We start from the raw sequence: 18,116 nt of genomic DNA on the forward strand, positions 1-18,116 counted from the left end.
TCGGAAACCTGGAAAGGAAAGAAAAGTAATGGAAGTCCAGGAAGCATACCCCTGGAACTCAGAGAAGATGGATGGAAACCAGAGAATCCAATCCCAAAGGAAAAATAGAGAACGGGTGGCTTTCCATCGAAAGAAAGACCTTTAGACTGATTAGTTCCCACGTGAGAAGAAGGGCAGGGAAATGAGGGTTTGTGGGGTATTTTCAGCCCCAGGATATAGATCAACTGCATCAGGCTAAGTTAGGGCCAAAGGTGCAGCAATATTGAACACTAACTCTTGGGTAGCACACCAAAGCCCAGGGACAGGGCCAGAGGGTGCATGTTTTTTTTTTCTTAACAGAATGAACTTAAGGTGCAGAAATATGGAACACTAACTGTTGGCTGGCAGACCAAAGCCCATGGCCAGAAGGTACATGTTTGTTTTTAATCACATGACTGATACACTAGAGTAAAGCTTTGCCAAAAGAATTAACTGAAAAGGAGAACTCATTCTCCTTTTCTGAAAAGGAGAGCATTCAGCAGTTTGACGATTGCCAGAATAATTCAAAGATACATTGTAATGTAAAGTTGGACACTGATGGCCTGGTGAAGGAGCCATATGTATATTATGAATGCACGATATTGGTGCAGGCCTCATGTGGAAAGCAAATGCAGCAATTTACAAAGCACCATTTCTGTTCATCACAGCTGACTTAAAGCTGTGCCTAGCCAAGGGACACATTCCCCCATTAAAACGAAAAAAGGTCAAACACTTCCTCATAGCACTTGCCAGATCCATTTGGTTAAACCTCTGTGAATCTTAGCAGAGCAGAGGGAGGGGGCAGACCTCAGGTTTGGGACAGAGGTTTATGGGAGTGATATGATGTCCACAGAGTAAACAAAAGTGCAATCCATGGATCTGAACTTTCTAATATACCCACAATTGAATTCAGTTTTGTGGAAGGCCTAGGGAACAGGCGAAAAAGGGATCATCAGACAGGAGTAAAAAGAGAAGATGAGACAAGAGGAACTAAAATAGGAGCATAACACCCTAAAATGTTACACTCAGATTGAGATACTGTGCTCTTTTTCTCCTCTATAGATTTTGTAAAGGCAATAGTGGGGGCCGGGAGTAGAGACCAGTAATTACAGTAGTGATATATGCATGAAAAGCAGTTAGTCAAGAACCTGATAAAGTTATCAATTGACAATTGATATGGCGCTTAAGTGTGGTGAGGCAATGAAACTCCCCAAATTATGTGACGCTCCATAAATATATTCTACATACATACTACGTAATATTGGCCACCATGATGATGCATGGTGGCCACAAGTACTTATCACTGCCATGGTAACTTAGTGACCCCCCAGAATCCCCTGCTGTTATCCGCTACAGGTGCAATATTTGCAAAATCCCCTGGGGGGATTGAATTCTCCATCAGAAGGACATGAAACATGCATGTATACACTTTTTGCTCATCCCTATCGACAAAAGTGTCTTATAGAGCCTTCTCAATACTCTGACTTTTAAGATATGTTCCAAAGTAACAAAAATAACTTTTATTTTAAGATTTGTGTGAACATGTTCTGAGGGATACACTTAAACCCACTGCCACTAGATTATTGAAAGTAGCACCTCAAAATAACTGCACGGATCTGGCGCCATAGGTGGTGTGATGCAGAGGTATTTTCACAGACCAGTTTTCTCAGACTGCCTTGTCATATCTATATGTCTTCTCCTCAAAGTAACGGTCGCACAGAGGCATCACTGACTGTTCTCGGCCGTCCTGCATTGCTAGACACTTCCACACCTTCCTCATCCACACAATATAGACAATGCCAGACAGTTCTCATAAATCTGCATTCTGCTTTCACTAGAAACGACCATTGCATTTGCAACGTGTTAATCCATCTACAAGTCCTGTATATGTCAATAGCACACTAATATCACCGTGACTGTCCTTTGTACACAGACGTGTGCATCTAATATTTACACAAACTCAATTACTCAGCCCTCTTTTTATGTTCATGAAAACAAATTCAATATTGCCCTGTGCGCAATGTGTCACGCAGCTTTTCTAATCCGCCGGACCCATTTCCAGAACACAAAATTCGAGCCGGTTGCTAACTATACTAGATATTGCATCTATGCATTGTCACCAAAAGGGGTGAACTTTCTCTACAATATACTAATATTATTGCACTTCTATACCACCCCTTCTACTCAGGAAGAAAACATCAAACAATATTGACATGTGGCAGAATAGTTACTTATGTATTACATAATGATAAACATTATTTTCCCGCTTACTTGGCACATGCAGTGAGGAAAATACAGAAGACAAGTAGCTATCATTGGTACTAGATATTTGTTTTCTCCTTGTGCTTTGTTTTCCTGGAGTCTAGCTTTGTTTTTCCTGTTTTAGTATTGGCAGCCCCTTTCGCTTTCCTCTCTGGGACAGAATGTACTGCAGATTTCCTTCCAGCGGTGCTTTGCCATTCCATGGCTGATGTTCTTTCTCTATGATACATGATATTGGTTTACAATAGAACACACATGAAATGCCTCAAGGGTACTTCTAATCATTGAATGCTTCTGAGCAATATGGTAGAAGGCGAGTAGGGTCTCCTGCGGAGAATTCCTTTTATTCAAGACTCTATTATTGAGCTGCGTGAACGCTGCTGGAGAATTAGTTCACACCACTCATTTCCCGGAAGCTGCCTTAACTAAATCTATTCTCACAGATGAATAATTATGCATGCGTTTAGTGCCCTTGTGTGCTCAGAGTGGCTAGGAGGGAAATGGAAATTCACAAAGTGAACCTTTAGTCACAGAAGTCGTCAACAATGATTCACCCTTTGTTAAAACTATCGACTTCTTTGCCACTGGCTTTAAGAATTAAATTCATAAAAAGTAACAATACTAGCAACTGCAATGACACCCATAATGATACTGATAATAATAATAATAATAATAATAATAATAATAATAATAATAATAATAATAATAATAATAATATATATTGTAGTCATAATTATAATAATATTAATACCGTTTTGACTATAATAAAGTGTATCTGAAGCATCTGAACTAAAATAGCAATTTGGTTGCCCTATATAGTTCCACATAATTGTTACTCTTCAGAAAAGTGAAGAGAGAGTCATATGTTGAAGGGTGAAACAACAGTTAAGATTTTTGCAACTTTCTTTCCCAGTTGGCCAAGCCAGAGAAGTCGTTTTTGCTCAAATGTTGCCAGGTATGCCCAGATGTTTTAGAGTGTGGAAAGGGGAGGATTATGGCATTTGCAGGATGCATACCTATCCACCAATCAAAGCGACTATTCTATCGACTAAAAAAGAAGCTTATAACTCCAAAATCCACAACACCAAATCAAGCACTAAAGAGCTCTTTAGTATTCTAAAGGAGCTCGAATTCCCAGCTCCTTCCCAGGACTGCACTAAGGATGTGGCATAGTGCACAAAAATCCAGCAACCACTAGCTGACAAAATCACCTTTTTACAAAGTAAAATTGAATCTAAAAAGACCTGCCTCTCAAGCTGCCATCGCCCTAAACCTGCGCTAGAGAAAAGTGTGCCACAATGCATACCTTTCGCATTCTCCCAAGTAACACTGAAGGAAGTGGAAGACATCATTAAAAGTCTGAAACCTTCCCATTATCAAGGTGAAATCTGTCCAGCCTCCATCATTAACGAAGGAGCTGAAGTCTTGGCCCCTTTCATCTCCACATTGATAAACTCATCCTTAAAGTCCAATCAAGTCCCCAACAATCTCAAGGAAGCCTGGTTTATGCCTCTTTTAAAAAAATAAAAACCTACATCCAAACTTGCCAACAAACTACAGGCCCATTACTACCGTCCCCTTCATTTTAAACATTCTGAACCAAGTTGCCTATCTGCAAATTCAGAAGCACTTAGAGGAAAATAACTTTTTAGGCCTCAGACAATGTGGCTTCAGGCCGAGACATGGAACGGAAACAGCTCTCCTAGACTTGATGATCCAAATGGACGAGGCGAAGGACAAAGGCAAGCTAGTGATCCTCCTGCTCCTAGACTTGTCAGCGGCCTTCGACCTTGTCGACCACCAAATCCTAACTGGGCACCTCACCACATTTGCAGCCTTCTCCGCCAATGCATCTGATTGGGTCAACTCCTTTCTCCCCAATTGGACTACCAGAATTTTTTCTCCATCAGCCTCAGCAGACCCGAGCCCGACCCTTTGTGGAGTCCCTCCAGGTTTGTGCGTGTCATCCACGCTAAATAACATATTCACGAAGCTCCTGTTTGATCACCTGGACAACTTGGGTGTCATCTACACTAACTCCGCATATGACACCCAAGTCCTCATCCACCTTACTGGTTGCTATGATCAAGAAAATACTGAACGATATCTACCTAGAAATACAAGCCTGAGTGGCTACCAACAGTTTATGCCTTAACAATGATAAGCCGAGCTCCTGATTTTCAGCACTCAGGCACTTTTGAACAAGCTTGACCATAGGTTTACATCCTTCGACATTGACGGTAACGCAATCAAAATCTCCAAGGAAATAAAAACACTGGGAGTCTATATTGACTCAACACTGTCCCTCAAGAAACAAGTCAGCTCTGTGGCTGCCTCTACAGCCTACACCAATAAGCTAATCTAAAGGTGGAAATCCTATTTGTCTACCAGCAGTTGCCTAACACTTGCCAGAGCATTAGCATTGTCAAAAATGTACTATTGCAACACACTCTATTTAGGCTCCTCTAAATTTAACCTAAACAGGCTTCAGGTCCGTCAAAATAACTCATTGGCCCTCATTACGACCCTGGCGGATTTTTTCCGCCATCGACGGACTTTCCGGCCATGGCGTAAAGTCCGTTTACGCCATGGCGGATGGTGGACTTACCGCCCCATTCCGAGGTCGGCGGGGCGGTAAGTCCCCATTGACCCATTTACCCTTCCCCATTCCCATTTCGGCCCCATAGGGTATAATGGGAGTGGGGAAGGAGTTAATTACGCCACCGTAAATTACGGTGGCGTAATTAACACCAAGGTCCCATAGCGCCATGGATTTTTACGCCCGCAAAAAGCGGGCGGAAAAATGACCATGGCGCTATGGGAACTCGTAGTTGGCGGTAAGGGGTCGGCGCAGCTAACGCTGGCGCAAACCCCTTACCGCCAGGGTCCTAATGAGGCCCATTGAGAGAGGCACTTAATCTACCCAGATCCTGCGACATCTCAACTCTTAGACGCAATGAAACTGGCTGTCAGTTTGCGACAGAATCACTCTCTGCACCTTGGTAATCACGCACAAGTGCCTCGCGAACACAGCCCCCAAATATTTGCCAGACAAATCTATAAGCACCAATCTTCTCGCAGCACCCGATTTGCCCTATCTCATTGCCTTGCAATACCTAGGTTTAACCTAAAAACTGCGGGTGGAGCCAGCTTTCCAGTCCAAGCAGCCAAACGCTGAAATTCCATACCCCTTTCCTACAGACAAGAACCCTCCTTCCTGACATTCAAATCTGAATAAAAAACTGGTTGAGCAACAAGCCTCTCTAATGAGGTCCCCAATGAACTTCCACTTTATGATTGCCTGATGCATTTGTCCTTATGTTATTTTATATATGATTCGTGATTCCAGACCTACTTGTAACCTTGGTCCTCCTAACTGCTACTTTGTTTTTGCTTTTCTCCATGTATGTTCCTCCTAAGTTTTCCAGCACCCAGTTACCTCAGGGTTCGGTGCGCGATATAAATAATAAACAAATACAAATACAAACAAACGCAGTTGACGCGTACTCCACTCATGGTCGAGGGCAGAATCTATGAGAGATTCCAGTAAGGCTAGCTACCTCACTGGTCCTTTCATCAGTCAATCCTGACCCTGACATACCCCTCCTGCTGCCCTTACCTGTAGGAATCCTGCCTCAACGACTGCAGGCCCACATTCACAAGGAAGGCCAAATCCTTCATCTGAAGTTTTCAAGCAATATATTAACAATGACAGGTTAATTCTATGTATGTCATTTGGATTTTCTCCATCAAAACATGGGTTTCTGCAGAGAAACCAAGTTACTGCATGTAGAGGCAACCACAGAAAGCATTAAAACAGTAAGCACACATTTCTTTAGTCTGTGGCAGAATCCTGGAAAACTACTGGATAAGGTCTATAAGCTGACAGGAAATACATCACAGGGGGAAGGAAGACCCAGGAGCTTTGTGGCCTTTTGTTAACCTGGTACAAGCTTTCGAACAAGTCATCCGAGAAATTATGTGGGGAAAGCTGATGGAGCATAGTTTCCCAGTGGACATTTTCGAACCTTTAATAGTCCTCCACACGAACACCTTCATGAGAGTGTGCCTCAATCGTGTTGGCACATTGTCATCAGAAATTGCCACATCAAGAGATGTCAAGCAGGGTTGCCCCCTCGCACCATCACTGTTCAACTTTTACCTGGCATACCTATAGCACTTCGAGCCATCGATTAGATCTTTCCCCTATAGGGGGTGTTCGGTTGACTCATCTCTTATCTGCTGATGACTTGATCTTCATAGGTCAAACTGCAGGGGGTCTCCAGCATCAACAAGACAGTCTCCAGATGTACATCAATGGCAACAATCTGGAGATAAACAAAGAAAAAACAAAAGTCATGTGCTTCAAAAAAATCTGTGAACCAAAACGAGAAACTGCAATGGTTCCTAGAACATTCACTGATTGAGTGAGTGAAGCAATTAAAATATCTTGGTTTGACACTCAACAATAGTTCCGTGGAGACCGCGATGCAAGCCTCACTTCTTGAGAAAGTCAAAATCTTGGCTAGCCAGGCAAAGGCTATGGACAGGAGATTTGGCCGCTTCTCTCTGAACTGCTAAAAAGCAAAATGAGTCCCCTCACTGACCTATTGAGCAGAAGCCATGCCAGAAATACCACTGAAAATCTGGCCCATGCTTGAGGGCTTATTTTGGAGGCGAGTATTAGGCCTGCCAAAAACAACTCCAATAACACTCATATGCCGGGAAACTGAGCCTCCTTTTGTTGCAAGCCATAGTTGAATGGAACAGCCTGGTGCTGTTAAAAAAAAATCGTCCCACTGACTGACTCCCCCGAAAATATTCAACATCATTAACGAGGAATTGTCGGGTGGGGCAAGCAAACTAGAAGAAATTGGCTGTACAGAAGGAGGCCTAAGGTCTAATCCCACAAGGATAAAAAAGAAATGAAGCGAAAGTGATAGGATCCACACTCTCGACTGTGCTAACCACCAGTCTACCAATGAACAGCAGAAAGTTAAACCAGCTCTCAGGCTACCTGACAAAGTTCCCAAGTAGAGTATATCGAGACTGTTTCTTGAGAACGCACTTGCACCTCCTCCCTACCAACGTGATTAATGCAATTAGGGGAAAGTCCAACCAAAACAAGTGCCACTACTGTAAAGTAACAGATCAAGATGAAACCTTGAAACACTTACTATTGTACTGCCCAGGTCTGACCAAGGAAAAGAAAATCCCCTGGCCCACCACTTCTTAAAATTTCGTGCATACGATGAGGAAGACTGGTGGACAAGACTGATGAATGTTGACAAAACTTTACTTGTGACAGTATATAAACTTGGGGAGCTTTTTCTAACCGCACTCTTAGACCTCCGCGACTATTACCCTTAAATAACAGGGTATTGAGTTTACAGGAGAACATAGTAATACTGAAATTAACTTTTTAGACTTAACAATCTATGTATCAGGCAACAGTCTGCAGACTCAAACATTTTGCAAGAGCACAGAGGTAAATTCTACATTACATGCCACCAGCTGTCATTATGCACCTGTTATTTGTAACATTCCCAAGGGCGAATATATTAGAGCTAGAAGGATCTGCTGTGAACAAGCAGACTTTGAGAAGGAATGTGAAATCCTGTCTACTAGATTCAAAACTAGGGGCTATCCGAGAACAAGCATCAAAACTGCTTACAAAAAAGCGCAACGAATGACAAGACTTCAAACACTCACACAACGTAACAAACCAGTTCAAGGCAAGGAGGTACAATTTATTACCACCTTCTGTACTAATAACCAGTTGATGAAAAAAATCCTCAGAAGACACTGGGGCCTGTTAAATTGGACCCACATATTGGACCACAAATACAAGATTACCCTTCGATAGTGTATCGACGGGCGAGAACATTAAAACTGAGCCTTAGCCCATCACTATTACCTGACGATAAGGAGGAAACAAAAGAGAACTGGTTACAACTCAAATTAGGGTTCAGAAAATGTGGAACATGCACCATGAGTAGGCATGCAGTTTCCATGACTGACCATTTTGAGAACAAAGATGGCATCAAAATGAAAATACGTGAGCAGATTAACTGCTGTACAAAGTACGTGATCTATGCAATTATATGCACTTGCAGCAAAATTTACATAGGAAGCACAAGTCGAGAAATGCGCATGAGAATTCGTGAGCATTTGGCAGTGATTGGAAGTCAAGAAAAAAATCTACCATTGGCGGAACACTGGCAGAGACATCATCAGATGGATTGCAAACAAGACATTAAATTCATTGTTCTAAGAAAGGTGTCCTTGGGATGCGGAGGTGGAAATCAAGAACTCAGATTGAGACAAGAAGAAGCAAAATTAATCAAGTATTTTAGATGTATTGAAACAGGTTTAAACAAAGACAATGAGATGTCCAGTTTTTTGTAAGAAAAAATTGTGTGCACCAAAATGGACCTATTCCGCAATATGACTATATATGATCTTTTGACATGCATTTGATATATTTTATGTATCCTCACAACTAATGTAACTATTGAACCATGTGTCATTATTGTGTCTATATATAGGTAATTATTTTATGTATCTACTCCTCGCATGAAATCTGATAATTTTTTAGATTTTTTTTTAGATTTCCATGACATCAGGAATGTTCGGAAGAAAAATGGTAACTTTGAACTTATATTTGGCAACCAAATGTAAAACCAACACATATATAGCCAATTGATTGACTTAAATATTTCTTGAACACAATAGGAACCACAGCTCCCATAAGGCTTTGCGAGAATCAGACACACATGACATCGCTATATATTAAAACAAAAGATATGTTTTATTTCCACATAAGTGAGAACAGGAGTACCTGTCTTTCAAACACATGTTCAAACCGCAATATCCAAAAACAACACATACATAGCTAATAGATTGCCCCAAATATTTCTTGAATACACTAGGAACTACAGTTTCCATGATGCTTTGTGAGAATTAGACATACGTGACATTGCTATATAAAAACCAAAATATGATTTATTTCCACACGTGCAAAAACAAGAGCACCCGTTTTCTAAATGCATGTTCAAACCGAAATAGGAAATAATGTGTCCATATAAATGCATTAGAAAATGAGAATGGAACTGTGAAAACAACACGATACAGATCTGTAAAATCAAAGTATCCCAAAGTATGGCGGACGGCAGGAAGAATATGGAAAGCGAAGTAGGACAAACAGGATTGCCTTAGCAACAGAATACATACTCCCCATTTCGAATGAGGCGGATGCCTAGTAGGACACGACGCTTGATGCCGGTACTGTGACTTTGCAGGTAAGCCCTAAGAGAGCATGAGACCACCCATTGCCATTTCCTATCCGGATTGGATCCGCAAAAAAAGACGAGACGGTCAGAACGGGCGCACTGTTTCTTGAATGACAAGTTAATTATGAAATGAACCGCTGTTAGGGAGCACAAGGGTTTATGTGTGAAAGAAGGAGGCGGCCATAGCAGGCCCCTATTTTTCCTACAAGATGCATTAGGCATGTAGAATATATAGTAAAATGAAATGAAAAGACTAGATTAAATTCAATGTTGCATTCTATTTTATATAGAATCATAAAACAAAGCAAATGCATCTATCGCCTAGTTTCAAATTTCTATCTATAGAAAAAAGCAAGGTTGTGAACGCCAAGATGAGGGAACTAATCTATTCCCAATACTATCTTTCTTTATCCGACTAGGACGTACATCGTCCATGAGTCTGACGGGACTCCCTATGCTCTACACACATTATTAGTGAGATCATGAACAGCAACGATTGGTAAGCTCCATTTTAACTAACACTTGCACCTAATAGACGAATGGAACCTTAGAAGACAAATAGCACTAACTCCACTGTTATATTTTGTTGTTTTTCTCTCCTCTCGTGCTATTTATTATTTCTTTTTCCTTTCATTTTTATTACCCTCCTCCCCCATACCCCCTTGTTTTTCTCTCCTTAGATCTCCTTCAGAATGCTAAACTATTACTTATGTATCAACCCTGCAACTGGACAATACTATGGTATGTGGTATTTTTGCTTTGCATTATGATATGTTTCAAAATAATGTCATTGAATATTATTAATTTTTGTTTTTTTTATTTTTCTTTTAAATAATCATGTAAATTGTTTTTTCTTGATGAATGTGGATATTATTATTTCTGTATAGAAAGTTATTGAAAGTTATTGCCCAGATTTGAGAAAGGCAAATGAGTGCCGAAACACGTGTCATCAACATGGGCTACAACCAAAAATAAAAAAGCATACGAAACAATGCTTTATATAAAAAAATCAAACTAAACTGGTCAATATTTCTTGTGGCGCAGTAATGGATGCGTGTGGAAATTTCTAGTTTCACTTGTGATAGCTTTGGTATCTTTGTTCCGATTAATTTTCCCTCAACAGGCAGATTAGCCTTATGAAAATCCAAGACAACAAACAAGGATACAAAATCGTCTCAGAAAGTAGTCATTTTGGAAAAAGAAGACTACCAAGCATGGCTACTAAATAAGCAGAAGACCACACAGAAGGACAGAAAATATGAATTCAAAAAGGGGACAAGAAAGAATCGTTTCCTCTTCTCTTTTTGTAAAAATTGTAAATCAATCAATAAAATCAAATTAAAAAAAAGAAAAATCACAGTTGACTTTCTGCAGCTGACACAGAACCAGTCAGATCCAGAGAAAATGAAAAAATCCTATGGGAAAAATCAGAAAGTATCCGTCTCAGCTATGGAAACTTAAGTTCCATGATAAATTACTCCCAAAGAGTTATGAAGCTGTTAGCTGTAAACAATGTGGACTAAGCATCAGTGAACAGGACACCATGCTCCAAAGGTTCAGCGTCAGGCCTCATTAACAAAGGTTTCCTTATTTTTACACACGTTTCCCACCATGCCAATACATTTGCATTACCAAAGTTTGCACACGTGTTGTCAGACCCAAGGTGACATACTGAGTGCTCATCGTACGGACATTCGCTGTCCACAAAAAATGCAGAGACCCTCCCATACTGCACAACAAATTGGCTTCAAAGTCGGGAGGTGGTGTGCATACTCAGACACTTCCGGTGAAGCAGGAACCAAACAGTATGTCTAAATTGTTTTTCAAAGGTAGCGGGCGCCCCTCTCTCGCAAGAACAGACATGATAACCTGTTCAGTGGTTATTAACCACTTGAGAGTTCGCAGCCACTGCTTTTACTCACTGTGCCTTTCACAGATGGGAAATATCCATTTGCATATCAGTCTTTGTCCTGCCCAGGGGCAGTCCAGCACCGAAATACAATGGCAACTCCAATCTGAACGAGAGTACCACCAGCAACCCCATACACGTGTTTCACCCTTGTTGGGGATCATCAGTGAGGTGAAGCTGATGCCTCTCTAAGCACAGTGAGAGGGAGACCACGTCTGGTTGCCCCCAGGAGACCTAGGGTTACCAATCCCAGGTTCCTTAACAAATAGTTTTTCAAAGGTAGCGGGCGCCCCTCTCTCGCAAGAACAGACATGATAACCTGTTCAGTGGTTATTAACCACTTGAGAGTTCGCAGCCACTGCTTTTACTCACTGTGCCTTTCACAGATGGGAAATATCCATTTGCATATCAGTCTTTGTCCTGCCCAGGGGCAGTCCAGCACCGAAATACAATGGCAACTCCAATCTGAACGAGAGTACCACCAGCAACCCCATACACGTGTTTCACCCTTGTTGGGGATCATCAGTGAGGTGAAGCTGATGCCTCTCTAAGCACAGTGAGAGGGAGACCACGTCTGGTTGCCCCCAGGAGACCTAGGGTTACCAATCCCAGGTTCCTTAACAAATAGTTTTTCAAAGGTAGCGGGCGCCCCTCTCTCGCAAGAACAGACATGATAACCTGTTCAGTGGTTATTAACCACTTGAGAGTTCGCAGCCACTGCTTTTACTCACTGTGCCTTTCACAGATGGGAAATATCCATTTGCATATCAGTCTTTGTCCTGCCCAGGGGCAGTCCAGCACCGAAATACAATGGCAACTCCAATCTGAACGAGAGTACCACCAGCAACCCCATACACGTGTTTCACCCTTGTTGGGGATCATCAGTGAGGTGAAGCTGATGCCTCTCTAAGCACAGTGAGAGGGAGACCACGTCTGGTTGCCCCCAGGAGACCTAGGGTTACCAATCCCAGGTTCCTTAACAAATAGTTTTTCAAAGGTAGCGGGCGCCCCTCTCTCGCAAGAACAGACATGATAACCTGTTCAGTGGTTCAATGTGGTTAATAACCACTGAACAGGTTATCATGCCTTGTTCTTTCGAGAGAGGGGCGCCTGCTACCTTTTTTGTATTTATGAAAGGAACTTGGGGTTGGTCACCCTAGGTTACCTGGGGGCAACCAGACGTGGACTCCCTGCTCACTGTGCTTAGAGAGGCTCAGCTTCACCTCACTGATGATGCCCAACAAGGCTGAAACACGTGTATGGGGTTGCTGATGGTACTCTTGTTCAGAGAGGAATTGCCATAGCATTTCGGTGCTGGACTGCCCTTGTGGGCGGGACAAAGACTGATATGCAAATGGATATTTCCCATCTGTGAAGGTACAGTGAGCAAAAAGCAATGGCTGCGAACTCTCAATGTGGTTAATAACCACTGAACAGGTTATCATGCCTTGTTCTTTCGAGAGAGGGGCGCCTGCTACCTTTTTTTGTATTTATGAAAGGAACTTGGGGTTGGTCACCCTAGGTTACCTGGGGGCAACCAGACGTGGACTCCCTGCTCACTGTGCTTAGAGAGGCTCAGCTTCACCTCACTGATGATGCCCAACAAGGCTGAAACACGTGTATGGGGTTGCTGATGGTACTCTTGTTCAGAGAGGAATTGCCATAGCATTTCGGTGCTGGACTGCCCTTGTGGGCGGGACAAAGACTGATATGCAAATGGATATTTCCCATCTGTGAAGGTACAGTGAGCAAAAAGCAATGGCTGCGAACTCTCAATGTGGTTAATAACCACTGAACAGGTTATCATGCCTTGTTCTTTCGAGAGAGGGGCGCCTGCTACCTTTTTTGTATTTATGAAAGGAACTTGGGGTTGGTCACCCTAGGTTACCTGGGGGCAACCAGACGTGGACTCCCTGCTCACTGTGCTTAGAGAGGCTCAGCTTCACCTCACTGATGATGCCCAACAAGGCTGAAACACGTGTATGGGGTTGTTGATGGTACTCTTGTTCAGAGAGGAATTGCCATAGCATTTCGGTGCTGGACTGCCCTTGTGGGCGGGACAAAGACTGATATGCAAATGGATATTTCCCATCTGTGAAGGTACAGTGAGCAAAAAGCAATGGCTGCGAACTCTCAATGTGGTTAATAACCACTGAACAGGTTATCATGCCTTGTTCTTTCGAGAGAGGGGCGCCTGCTACCTTTTTTGTATTTATGAAAGGAACTTGGGGTTGGTCACCCTAGGTTACCTGGGGGCAACCCGACGTGGACTCCCTGCTCACTGTGCTTAGAGAGGCTCAGCTTCACCTCACTGATGATGCCCAACAAGGCTGAAACACGTGTATGGGGTTGCTGATGGTACTCTTGTTCAGAGAGGAATTGCCATAGCATTTCGGTGCTGGACTGCCCTTGTGGGCGGGACAAAGACTGATATGCAAATGGATATTTCCCATCTGTGAAGGTACAGTGAGCAAAAAGCAATGGCTGCGAACTCTCAATGTGGTTAATAACCACTGAACAGGTTATCATGCCTTGTTCTTTCGAGAGGGGGGCGCCTGCTACCTTTTTTGTATTTATGAAAGGAACTTGGGGTTGGTCACCCTAGGTTACCTGGGGGCAACCAGACGTGGACTCCCTGCTCACTGTGCTTAGAGAGGCTCAGCTTCACCTCACTGATGATGCCCAACAAGGCTGAAACACATGTATGGGGTTGCTGATGGTACTCTTGTTCAGAGAGGAATTGCCATAGCATTTCGGTGCTGGACTGCCCTTGTGGGCGGGACAAAGACTGATATGCAAATGGATATTTCCCATCTGTGAAGGTACAGTGAGCAAAAAGCAATGGCTGCGAACTCTCAATGTGGTTAATAACCACTGAACAGGTTATCATGCCTTGTTCTTTCGAGAGAGGGGCGCCTGCTACCTTTTTTGTATTTATGAAAGGAACTTGGGGTTGGTCACCCTAGGTTACCTGGGGGCAACCAGACGTGGACTCCCTGCTCACTGTGCTTAGAGAGGCTCAGCTTCACCTCACTGATGATGCCCAACAAGGCTGAAACACGTGTATGGGGTTGCTGATGGTACTCTTGTTCAGAGAGGAATTGCCATAGCATTTCGGTGCTGGACTGCCCTTGTGGGCGGGACAAAGACTGATATGCAAATGGATATTTCCCATCTGTGAAGGTACAGTGAGCAAAAAGCAATGGCTGCGAACTCTCAATGTGGTTAATAACCACTGAACAGGTTATCATGCCTTGTTCTTTCGAGAGAGGGGCGCCTGCTACCATTTTTGTATGTATGTCTAAATTGGCATCACAAGGCCCATTGAGGATTGTTGTAGTCAAGTTTTTCTCATTGTTATAATACAAATCATCTGATTGTGTGCAGAATGACAGCATGAGTGTGAGAAATTGCTATGTGGCAAGGGTGCAAAGCCCTGTTTTTTTTATTTTTAGTGCATTAAATGTTGCGGTTGGTTCTTTATCCAAAAGGGTAATCTTCTAATCAGATCTCCCTTTGTCTAACTCCATGCCTAAAGCATAGTGCACTTGTGCCCTGCTGCATAAGTAGCCTGATCCAGAGCACTTGCTCTGCTCATGGCGCATAGCTGTTTCAAAGGACACAAGATGTCCACTCATCTGTCGCAGCAACCGTAAAGTTTGAAATATGCCTCCTGTATTGGTGGCAGGGTAATCTTAAGAATAAAGTATGGCTTAGTTTAGGCAAAGTGCATGACAATACTTATGATCATGGCTGCCACATCCCAATTGATATTGCAGAGTTCTCAGCTCTGCTGTGGAAGGGAATGTTTGTTTGGGTCAGATGGCCCTATACTGCCGTACGACAGGACAGAAACTGAGAGAACCAAGCCTCTATTTGATTCACTTTTGGTGGGCAGATAACCCCCTTCATCAGAGACAGCCGCAGATCAGACAGCTGTCCTGGTCCCAGCTATTAAAGATCACAGCCATTCAGGAGGAGTAGCCTCACACCAGTGTGCTGTATAGCCAAAGGTCTTTGTAGTCAGTAGGAAGGAAGGGGCCGGGAACAAGATAGGCAGGATGCTTTGGGCACTGAAAGAAGCTTTCCAGCACATTGTTTCTCACTGACTCTCTTTCTCTTTGCTGCCTCCTTCAATTCTTCTGGAGCAAAGCACTTTGGGTGCAAAATTGGCAGGGCAAAGTTCACTCCAGCCAGGACCAGGGATTGGTTCCGTAGGAAGACTAGCTTTAGACCAATCACATGAGAACTTGTGCTTTTAAAAGAAGTAGTCTTGCACCCCTTCAGAAGAATTACCTCAGTTCCTCAAGGATTCTTTAAGGCTGAAGATACGTTCTGAACATTCTCAGCTGGAGTTCCTTCAGACCAGTTGTTCTGTCCAAAGCCCCTCCCCACCAGAGGAGAAGAAGGAGCCATCCAAGACAGAAGAAAGATCTGTCCCCTAAACATGCCCAGGGAACAACAGGAATGACCAGTGCTGTGCACCAGGACCATAGTGCACAGATTTTCTGTGCCAGAAGAGCAGGCCTTGAACTAGAGTATCCTGTCCTCAACTCCTTTGCAAAAGCCTCGCAGTAACCAGATGGCCAGCCAGCTGAGGCTTCCTGTTCTCTCGCACCAAACCGGTCGCTCTGTGTACTCTGCATCCTGAAATAGAGGGAAGGCGCTGGTGCGGGTGTCTGTTATCCCCCAACAGCCAAACTATTGCACTGCATCTAAACCAGCTTGACTCTGTATTGTGTCTTAGCAAAGCACATCACCTGCAAGGCCTGAAGCATCTGCTTAACACCAGAACCAGATCCAAATCTCTAGAGGGTCACTCACCGACTGTAACCATGGGTTACAACCAGGGCTCGGCCCAGCTACCCCGCGAACTGCTGCTTCATTTATTGCACATCGACACACACTTGATCCCCACTTCATGACCTTAGCTTGCGTACTAAAACCACCAGAGTTTCACTCGTCAACCACTTAATGCGGCCAAAGCCTGACTCTATGAGATACGTTTATGGGTTCCCACAGCCTTCATCATTGGACACCACTGCATAGAGCACCTGGCTTCAACCTTAATCTACACCTACTTGCTACTAGGGCCTCCCCGATTAAACATGCCAGACTGAGCGTGATTACCATGCATCAATGTTCAAAACCAGGTTTGATGGGTCAGCTCACCAAGAACTGAAAACAGGTTGAAGTGGGAGAATGGAAGAACAGGCTCCCGCCCTTCCCCTCTCGCGCTTGGCCTAGAGGATTACGGCCTAGACACCCGCCACGAGAGGAGTTTGCCTATCTACCAGACGACCAAATACTCTGGTACAGGAACATACGGATGTGCCCACCTACCTGCCCAGCAGCCCGCCCTGCCCATGCCGACACCTGCGGCATGGATCAACTCGACTAAACCTACACGTCGTTAGAGATGCCATGACGACCTAGCCAACGGTCAGCACACCTGTGCAAACATGCACACCGGACACTCCCACACCAATCCACACGAAGAACATACTCAGTGCTATGACGTAGGCGACAGACATACCCACGGAAGTGCATCTTTATTATTTTCCACATAGGCTCTCAAAATGCAGAAACGCAAGACGCATAATGAACTTATCTAAAAAGGCTTGCTCACGCTTCTTCTAAGAACCATGTACCATAATGAAGAATATAACGGAGACACGATACTGAGGATAGAGCAATATGATACCGTAACCTAAAGCGCTCTGCATCAAACGGTTCCACCTATGCACCAGGCCCAAGTAGGCCGCAAGCAAAAGCTCCATGAACATTGAATGAGCAAGAGCTCGGTTGCTGACCCTGCAGAATGAGCCCGGCGAAAGCACACAGCCAAGTGCACGATGTTGCAATCTCGCACGCCGCAAGCCGACGCCAAGGGCGCAGCTGCAAGATAAACCAGGTACACAGTGGGAAAAACAATATTAATTGTGCTGAATTTTGCCTCAAACACGGTCCCACCTCACGTGACAAAGCCAAACCTGACAGGATGCCAAGCCCAGGAGGAAGGAGACGCCTGAATCCCACGTTTCAAGACACAGGCAGATACAATTAAAAGACTCATTGGACATCTGCAGCAGTGGGAGTAGTCGACCTCCCAACATATGAATAAATCCTCACATTGTTTACACCTACCCATAGTAAAACATTGTTGCAAATGACAGGTGCACCGCGAGCTGGGAACAGCGATAGTCCCAGACTGGGAGGCTCGCGAGCGGACCAATCAGAACATGGGGCTCTTATCACTGACGCCATTAACATTGACCAATCCTCAGAGGCCTTCATGTAACAATTTTCATGTATCAAATTGAAGGGACAGCCCAAGTATATCACCTGACTAACCCTCAACCACTAACACCGTTCTCTATATGTATGCTATACTAACCCTACCACTCGAGTAACCAATCCAGAGTGGAAATAGGTTTTTTGCTAAACTTTCTAAGGTGACGCAAGTAGCGCATCATACTAAGGTAAAAAGGGCCTGCGAGCCCCACGATTGTGTGTGTGTCAGGACGGACGCGTACGATCCTTGACCCATCCCAGTCGTTTTGTCTAATAAACAGCAGAGTCACCTTGCTTCTTGCGTGTGTCTCATACTCTATCTCTTTTGGGATATATGGGAG

The 18,116-nt window shown here is 43.8% G+C and overlaps 1 long non-coding RNA gene across 1 annotated transcript in view; it reads right to left on the minus strand.

Moving 5' to 3' along the window:
- LOC138581926 (uncharacterized) overlaps window positions 1–18,116 on the minus strand; it is a 189,479-nt gene that overhangs the window by 87,200 nt on the left and 84,163 nt on the right. Inside the window, exon 3 of the long non-coding RNA XR_011304878.1 lies at window positions 6,452–6,608. This is a non-coding gene — a long non-coding RNA (uncharacterized lncRNA). The remainder of the gene's footprint in view (window positions 1–6,451; window positions 6,609–18,116) is intronic.

Source organism: Ambystoma mexicanum, chromosome 3q (assembly GCF_040938575.1).
Source record: "Ambystoma mexicanum isolate Mex_15411 chromosome 3q, UKY_AmexF1_1, whole genome shotgun sequence".
NCBI lineage: Eukaryota > Metazoa > Chordata > Amphibia > Caudata > Ambystomatidae > Ambystoma > Ambystoma mexicanum.